At 47.0% G+C, this 7,913-nt stretch overlaps 1 long non-coding RNA gene across 1 annotated transcript; it reads right to left on the bottom strand.

The window, feature by feature from the left end:
* Window positions 1-2,433: 2,433 nt before the first annotated feature.
* On the bottom strand, window positions 2,434-6,999 carry LOC129402242 (uncharacterized). The gene is made up of 4 exons (XR_008628601.1): window positions 6,617-6,999; window positions 6,139-6,238; window positions 5,016-5,167; window positions 2,434-4,830 (listed from the first exon to the last, which is right to left on the bottom strand). It is a non-coding gene; the product is annotated as an uncharacterized LOC129402242 (long non-coding RNA).
* Window positions 7,000-7,913: the final 914 nt, after the last annotated feature.

Raw genomic sequence — 7,913 nt, 5'->3', positions numbered from 1 at the left:
GGACTAATTGAGTCAGTTCCAAGATACCAGTTTACTTGAAAATAAAGATTTTTTGTTCTACACCTTGACTTTGCATAGTACTTGGCCAGAAAGGTACCAGTAGGAAAAAATATATGACAAAATCCATTAGATTATCTGAGACTTTTTAAAGATAATAGGGTGAGATTTCATTTATATTCATTGCATTTCCCAGATGGTGAGTGCTTTCAATGTCCACTGCCATGGTGAGTTCCAGCTCCAGTAGTCCAGAGCTGGCCTCGCAGAAGGCTCAATTAACACTTGCTGTTGGATCTTGCTGCACTGTATGAAGGCAGGGGAGAATTCTGTTTTGATGCTGGACCTGACTCTTCAATCCCTCTTTATCAGACAGGAGTATTTCATTTGCAAACAGCAGAGAATCCAACCACCAAAGTTTGAACAAAGAATGGACTCTTCTAACATAAGAGATATTAGGGCTGGTGTGTGAGCAGTATGCTGGGCCTTTTTCTCACAAGGTGGCTAGTCCAACTCCAGACAACACATTAACACTCTGCTTTGGAATTGGTGCCAGCCTCGTCTGTCTCTTCTGCAGGGAAGTGAGGGCTTTCCCAGAGCCAGCCCACCAAGTTTCTGATTAGATGTCAATGGTGACCAGAATTGTACCCTAGTACCTTTAGAAAAGGAAGGGACCCTGGCCAAGTGACCATTGGCTGTTGCAGCCTGTAGAGCAAAGGGAGAGGTGTAGGAATGCCTAGGGGTCACCCCACAGAACTGCCACCAGCCCTGCTAGCCAGACTCTGGAGGTCCAGCACCCCCAGCCCTGGGGAACAGACTGTTTTTCCTTTTAAAGCTCCTCACTTTGAGAAATTTCTTTTGATTGAGATTCTGTGGTATACAATACTATAAACAATGGATTCTCATGGACATAATTCCAATACCACACACATCACCAGTGTACCTACTTCCCTCTCCCAAGGACCCCAACAGCTCAGCCCTTTCTTAACACCCCACCCTCCTGCTACACTCAACATTGTGGATCATTTCTCCCACTATGCTGCTTTTGCCCCTTAGTTGCTTACCTTGCTGTGTATCTTTAAGTCCCACATCAAATGAAAAAGCTTTTGTACAAGTGCATGGCCACAAAGTGGCCGCATGAACTCTCATGATATTCAAAATGAGCAATGGAAAATAAATTATCTAGCATCTGCTCCTGGCAGGAAGGCTTGAATGGTGGTGGGAAAATTTGGGTAAAACATAATTCCCAAAAGTAGAGAGAGGGGAAATTGTCTGCCATAGAGGCAGAGTGAGAACTGGGATGGGTTGGGGGGGGCGGCATGTATGGGGACATTGGTGGTGGAAAATGTGCACTGGTGGAGGACAGGTGTTCGATCATTGTATGGCTGAATCTCAAACACAAAAGTTTTGTAACTGGACCTCACGGTGATTCAATAAAATTAAAAGAAAAAAAGCTTCTGTACAGTGAAAGAAACTCAGATACCCTACTGCATGGGCGACAATACTTGCACACAAGCCATCAGATAAAGGGTAGATAGTTAAGATCTGTAAAGCACTCACAAACTCAACAACAAAGAACCCAATGACCCCATTTGTAAATGGGTGATCCCCAAAGAAAATGACCAACATGTATATGGAAACAGGCCCCTCATTTTGATGGGTGCCTCTGCCCAGAGCTACTGTTCCTATTCCTGATTCTCATCTTGTTTCCAGTCCCACCTCGCTGCAGGAGGCTGAGAGCAGGGCTGATGGTCTGAGCAGGGTTGAGTGCTCCTGGAGTAGATTTTTCCACCTGTGGCTTAGGTTTCTTTTCCTCTTGGCATGGAATGGAAGGCTCTCCAACAATGAGGCAACAGAATGAGTCAGACAATGCTGCTTGTTTCTAAAATCCCCACAGGTGCCACCAAGATTAGAAGTCCCAGTCTAAGCATTAACACATTGGATGCTTTGATTCTCTATGTGGGCTGAAGCAAAGAAACCAATAGAAAACCATTGATTTCTCCTACCCTTACCTCTCACAACCTCCCCATAAGATGCACCATAGAAAATCTATACATCGCTTTCTGATTTCTAGGCTCATGTCCCGATGCTGTTCAAAAACTGGGATCCTCATTTCTGTATAGAGATTATACTAGACTGCTAGGCATGATACCGGCCCTGTCCTCTTGAGCACAAAACTGCTCTGATGAACATAGGCCATCTGCAGAAATGAAACCAAAACAGTTTATAGAAAAGGACATATTTTAATTTTTTAAAAACATAGTCACCGTTGAATAGTTATTCATCATTGGGTTTCATTCAACACCAATTCCTTAACCAGTGTCCACTTCCCTTCACCAATGCCCACCCCCACTCCCTGTCCCATTACCCTCCTACCCACCAACCTACCTCTATGAGAGGCATTTAAGTATTTTTTAAATAACCTTTGGCACAGTGGTTTATAGTACTGTTATAACAGACAGGGTGTCATGCATAACACTTTACCACCTTTCAGCGGGGCTTAAGTGAGAATGCTTCTAAACTACCAGCATCTTCTTGGCTTTGATAGGTTCCTATCAGGATAATTCTGTCTTTTGAGCTCTCATGAGACAGATAAGCCCCCTGGAGTGCTTTGAGACTCTATCCATTCCGTAACTGTTTTCCATTAGATGTACGAGATGCAGTCCACAGGCACGAGCTTTCAATGAGGTAGGGCATTACAGAGGTGATGTTTAGGATCAGTCTTACCAGGGTGCACCATGACTTTCGGCTCCACCATATCTCCCAATCAGGCCAAATAAACTAGGATGTCCTGGGGAGCATGTGGGAAGGCACTGGGCAGGCTCTAACTTGGTACTATGTGGAGCCACATCCTGGACACTGGGAGGGATTTGTCCCTAATTTTCCCCCCTCTTCCCCCAGAGACATGATACCCCAAAGTTCCTTTCTGGAATTTGGGACGAAGATCCATCTTGTGAAGCTATTTCAGACAGACGCAGGGCGTTGTCCCTACCTATCCAGGATCATGTCTCTGCTCAATTTCCTGAGTGATCTGGGAGAAGTGAATAGGGCCACCAAGACTTTGTAGGAACCTGGGAAGCCCAAAGTAAGGGAAGCTTTCCTTCAGGAGGACCCCACTACTGCTGATGCATTTTTTGTGGAGCTGGGGGTGGGATACATTTCTCCCCATCCTGTGGAGGTACCTGGAGGAGGACTACCTTGTCTCCTCCATAGGAAGTTGCTTGAGAAACACCTACAGGCCAGTCTGACCCGGAATGTTTCTTTGTTGGACCCTTTCCACCAGTGGTGGCAGCCTTGAGGTTGTATTTTAATAAGCTTATCTAGCAGGACTGGCATGCATGCTTTGTTCCTTGGGGCCCCTTACCAAAGAAAATTCTGTCCATCAGCCCATAAGTTGCTCTTTCCCCAAGACTATAATGGAGGTATTTTACCAATTTTGACTGGGACCCTTTGGGGGTATTACCTATCTGTCCTCTATTTCCCATCAGTTCCCACGCTACCATTTTACTTTTCCTTCCCATTCTTCCTCAGTATTTAGGGGTACTCAGGAAGGGGGTCAGAGGTAAGGGTTTTCCTGAATCTAAAGCATTGCCCTGAGAGACAAGAAGATTGCTAATCTTTTAATGGCCCTTGCAGTAAATGATGACTCCCTGGACCAGTTAAGAGGAAAAGTCAGGAATTGAAGGTTGCATTTTATGAGGGTATTTCTTCCAGTCAAGTACTGCCCCCACCATCCAAAGGGCAGTTTGGGCATGAGTTACCCACTAGCCCTTCCTTGTATCACTTGTCATCCTGTTGCTCATTGATTTGCTCTGGTGGGTGCCAGTAACATCTCCATTCAACCCTTTCATGTGCTAGTGTAGCCCAATGGCGTCTGCTCACTCCAGGAACACGAAGAGCCTCAAATCATTCATTCATGGTCTTGACGAAGAAGTCTGACCATCTCGTCAGTGAGTGGCCAGGCATTCTTTTGATGTCCCGTGGAATCTAGTCGGTAATGGTTCTAGTCCAGCAGTCATCTCCAATTTGCATTATGTGTCTGGCCCATCTGATTTTCTGATTTTAAGGCCATCCTTAAAACTATTATCTAAATGATACTGGGATTTCATTATAAATGTTACATAGAAAGACCAGGAGTCTCTTATTTAAATGGTCTGGATCCATATCCCCCAGCTTTCTGAGGCTGCAGTGCAGGGGGTGAGGTGGAGGGAAGAGAAGCAGCAGAACTGTCTCCTATATTTTAAAAGGGAGGGATGAGGTCAAGAGAAGCAGGTTTGGAGAAATGTCTCAGGACTTCCTATTTCTTCAACTCTGAGAGAGAAAATGGGAGAGGTTTTGAGGGCATCTTGCCTGAAAAACTTACTCTCTATTCTCCAGAAGTGTCTGGGGCCAGTACTTGAGGTTGGTGCTGGCCTTGCTCAGATTCAGTGCTGTTTCTCCACAAGGTATGGCCAATGAAAAGACCTTCAGTGGTAGGGTGGATTGCCCTGGACCGAGCATCCCGAAGGTTGGATAACTGAAAAAAGTAGGGCATAACCTGCTCACGGACATGGTAGAAAAGATTCCGCAAGGCCCAATTCTGGAGAGTGCCAAGTATTCGAGGAACACAGTGAGAGGGACGCTCTGGCAGGGCTGAATGGCGCAGAAGGACCTTGAGGTAGTGCAGCTGGCTGACCAGATACTGAAATGGCTGGACATGGGGTGGCCTGTCACAGAAGACAATGTGGCTGAGGAAAAGAGGGAAGCATTCCAGGCGACGGCTGTGAGAGAGGTAGGCCACGAAGGAGGCAGAGGCCGCATCACAGAAGATACAGGAGAGGTCAGTAACTTCTAACTCTGGAAAGAGGCGGAATAAAATAGAGGAGTTGTAGACAGTGAGGCCATAGAGTTGGGAAATAAAGTCAGAAAGATAGAGAGGCTTGTCTGAGTACAGGACCATGATGTGGGAGAATGAAAAGGGGATGTTCCTGGGTTAGTGTAGATCGCTTCAGCAACTCACTCCTCCAGGAGCTGAGACCCACCTTGAGAAAAAGAAGGAGAAAAATGGAGAGGGGAGAGAATCTCACAACCAGCTGCTCCAGGGGTAGGCCAATAGAATGGTGATGTTGACCTTGGAAACACTGGGTGGCCGGGTCAGTCTCGTTCAATTGTGAGGCATTGACTCACTGCCCTCCTGTGAAATAAGACAGGGGAGATTTATTAAAGAGTAAGAAAATTGTACCTCAATTCTCTTGGATGAACACAGGTGGTTGGCAGTCAGGGAAACAAAATCAAACCAGAAGGGAATGCAAAAAGGGACCCTTTAACAGAAAAAAAACAAGATATGCCGGCAACAAGGGTCAGGTGGCCCCACAGCATCAAAACTACTGGGATTTATTGATTTTGCTAGCTCAAGTCAGGACAATTGTGCTTTCTTGTTCTCATAAGATGGGCAGGCTTTTCAGTGTGCTGTGGCTTCATCCATCCCATAATAATGCCCATGGTTCTGTGTTTTTGTTAGATGCACGAGATGGAGCCCACTGGTGTGAACTTCCCATGCAGTAGTGGCACCAAGCTATGATGACTGGGTCAAGTTTTAACCAATGGTGCATGTGTCGTTTTAAAGCCAGAAGTGCTGAAGCATGGCTCCACTGTCTCTGTACAGGCTATAAAACAGGATGTCATCTGGGCAGTTTGAGGGGTATAAGAAGGGGTAGGCTACTGCTGTAATGCAATATGGGGGCACTACTGGAGTGGGGAGGGGGCTGTTCCTAATAAGATTTGTTTCCAGTAGAAGCAGACGACTTAATATGGCCCTAATGAAAACCATGAAGAAACCCAAATACTCAACAGTTTGCTCTTAAAGCATCAAAAAGCTAATGGCATATGCAAGAATTAGCAAGCCCAGATCTGCAAAGCAGGAATCAAAAATGTTGAACTTGGCATTAAGGACGACTTTTGTCCAAGAGCCATTGGCTAAATCCAAAGAGGAGACTGACAGCCAGTGATACTTTTGATGACCCTAAATGACTAGAGCCCGAATATTGGAATCTATTACCAACTTTCTTTTCCAGGGTGGTGGTCTGGCACAACTGGGCACTGAGCCTTGGCAACCCAAAGGTCTAGTCTGCGGGACCAAGCAAACCAGAAGTAACCTGCCCTCACCTGGGGAGGGGTCCCGCAAAATCACATGGGCGAAACAGAGTTCGAAGTCTCAAATTTGGAGCAAGTTGGCTGATCTTGGGTTGACAGTGTCTGGAAGTGCCTGGCAAAACACGAAGTACTGTCTCGATGGAGATACTGTCCTTAGTCTCAAATTAGCTCTACAGATAAATTTCCAAATACAATATCCAACGCGCACACACCCCCATACACCCCACACTATTTTCAGTGGTTGTGCCGGGTCCCCACCCTCCCACTGTCTTTGACTGGGACCGCCCCCTCCCCTTCCTGGGATCTCAGCTGCATGGTCCCCAAGTGCTGAGTTATCTTGTGGCGTTGCATAAACTCCTCTTTGGAGCCACTTCTCAAATCTTATAAGCAGTTTTTAGGCCGTTTCTGCCGTTGCCACACGTTTCCCCTGACTCCTCGGTCCACAGAATCAAGATGGGATGTAGGACACGGATTTGTAGCGTGACCTTACCTCCTTTCCCCTTCAAGAATGCGACCCTCTTGGGCCTTGGCATTCAACCTTCTCTAAGGACGAGCGCGAGTTGTTCAGATTCATGCCACAACCCTCTTTAGAGGAAGATGCCTGAAGAAGGCACCGTCTTAACCTAAGGGAGCGCAACTTCGGCAGCGGCTGTGCGGCCAGGGTGGCACAGGGGCTCCGGAGCTGCTCTGCAGACGGTCACCAGCTGAGACCAGGCAGGCGTCCCCGCAGCCCAGTCTCCTGGGCGCGCTCTCACGCCTCCTGTGCCTCCCGCCGCTGGTTCCCAAACAGCCAGTCATGGGCCGGGAGCACTCTGGGACCTGAGTGCTTTGCTGCAAAAGCAACTTTCGGGAAAATTTGGGGATGCAACTGAGAACGGGATTGCGGGTCCGGATACACAGCACCCAACTTCCGAGATACGGTGCACCGTCTTCGTCCCCCGCCCCATTTCCTCTAGCGCGTCCCGGAGCGTGCAGAAAACCCTTCCGGGCGGAGGTCTGCATTACGCAGCCTAAAGGTTCCGCCTTCCTAAGGTTCTTACCTCCCAGTCTTTCTATCTTGGCTTTGAAAAAGTACTCTTCCCGAGAATGGTTTTGTGATGTTTAGTGAGTTCTCTAGTCTTGTTTGCACCAAGTCTCCGGCGAATTGTTCTATGCAATCCCCGCAGGCTTAATATCAAGAACTTGTATTCTTAATTAAATGAATGAAAGATGGCATGTCTTTTTCCTTTAATTTATCCAGTTACTCCTTCCTTCCTTCCTTCCTTCCTTCCTTCCTTCCTTCCTTCCTTCCTTCCTTCCTTCCTTCCTTCCTTCCTTCCTTCCTTCCTTCCTTCCTTCCTTCCTTCCTTCCTTCCTCCTTCCTTCCTTCCTTCCTTCCTTCCTTCCTTCCTTCCTTCCTTCCTTCCTTCCTTCCTTCCTTCCTTCCTTCCTTCCTTCCTTCCTTCCTTCCTTCCTTCCTTCTCTCCTCCCTCCCTCCCTTCTTTCCTTCCTTCGTTCCTCCTTTTTTTCTTTCCCTCCTTTTTTAAAGAACCACTGGGCAACCGTTTGCACTGTGCATTGTCCATTGTTAGGCATCTCGGGATGTCCAGGTATTGACACACACTTTCTACACTTCAAATTGGTGTTGGGAAGACAAATTCCACAATTCACAAACTATTCTCTATGATGTTGGTGGTGCCTCGAAGAACGATACAAATGACATACTTGTTGCCATAGGCAGCAGGAAGGTTACAGGAAAAGGTTATGTAAAGTGGCTAGCAGAGGCTTTAGAGAGGATGTGGGACTTG

The sequence above is a fragment of the Sorex araneus genome, chromosome 2 (assembly GCF_027595985.1).
Source record: "Sorex araneus isolate mSorAra2 chromosome 2, mSorAra2.pri, whole genome shotgun sequence".
NCBI classification, from domain to species: Eukaryota; Metazoa; Chordata; class Mammalia; order Eulipotyphla; family Soricidae; genus Sorex; species Sorex araneus.
This window is presented reverse-complemented; position numbering and strand designations above follow the sequence as displayed.